We start from the raw sequence: 571 nt of genomic DNA on the forward strand, positions 1-571 counted from the left end.
TTGGGATTACAACTTGAGTACATAAATGATGGGATCCTTGTTCATCAGATGGCATACACTGAAAAGGTACTCAAGAGATTCAATATGGCCGATTGCCATTCTCTGACCAGTCCCATGGTCGTGAGGTCTCTCAGCCTGGACACTGACCCATTCCGTCCCAAGATGGACGATGAAGATGATCTAGGTCCCGAAATGCCATATCTCAGTGCCATAGGAGCTTTAATGTACTTGGCAACTCATACACGGCCTGATATAAGCTTTGTCGTGAACCTACTATCTAGGTTTAGCTCATGTCTGACCCAGAGGCATTGGAATGGGATCAAACATATTCTTTGTTACCTGCAAGGAACGAAAGACTCGGGTCTATATTATACTAACCATAACAAAGATGGTTTAGTTGGCTTTGTTGATGCTGGTTATTTATCAGACCCACATCAAGCTCGATCACAGACATGATATGTCTTTACACATGGAGGTACGGCCATATCATGGCGTTCCATGAAACAAACCATCGCGGCCACTTCATCTAATCACTCGGAAATCTTGACCATACATGAGGCCAGCCGCGAGT

This window comes from Brassica oleracea, chromosome C5 (assembly GCF_000695525.1).
Source record: "Brassica oleracea var. oleracea cultivar TO1000 chromosome C5, BOL, whole genome shotgun sequence".
Lineage (NCBI taxonomy): Eukaryota > Viridiplantae > Streptophyta > Magnoliopsida > Brassicales > Brassicaceae > Brassica > Brassica oleracea.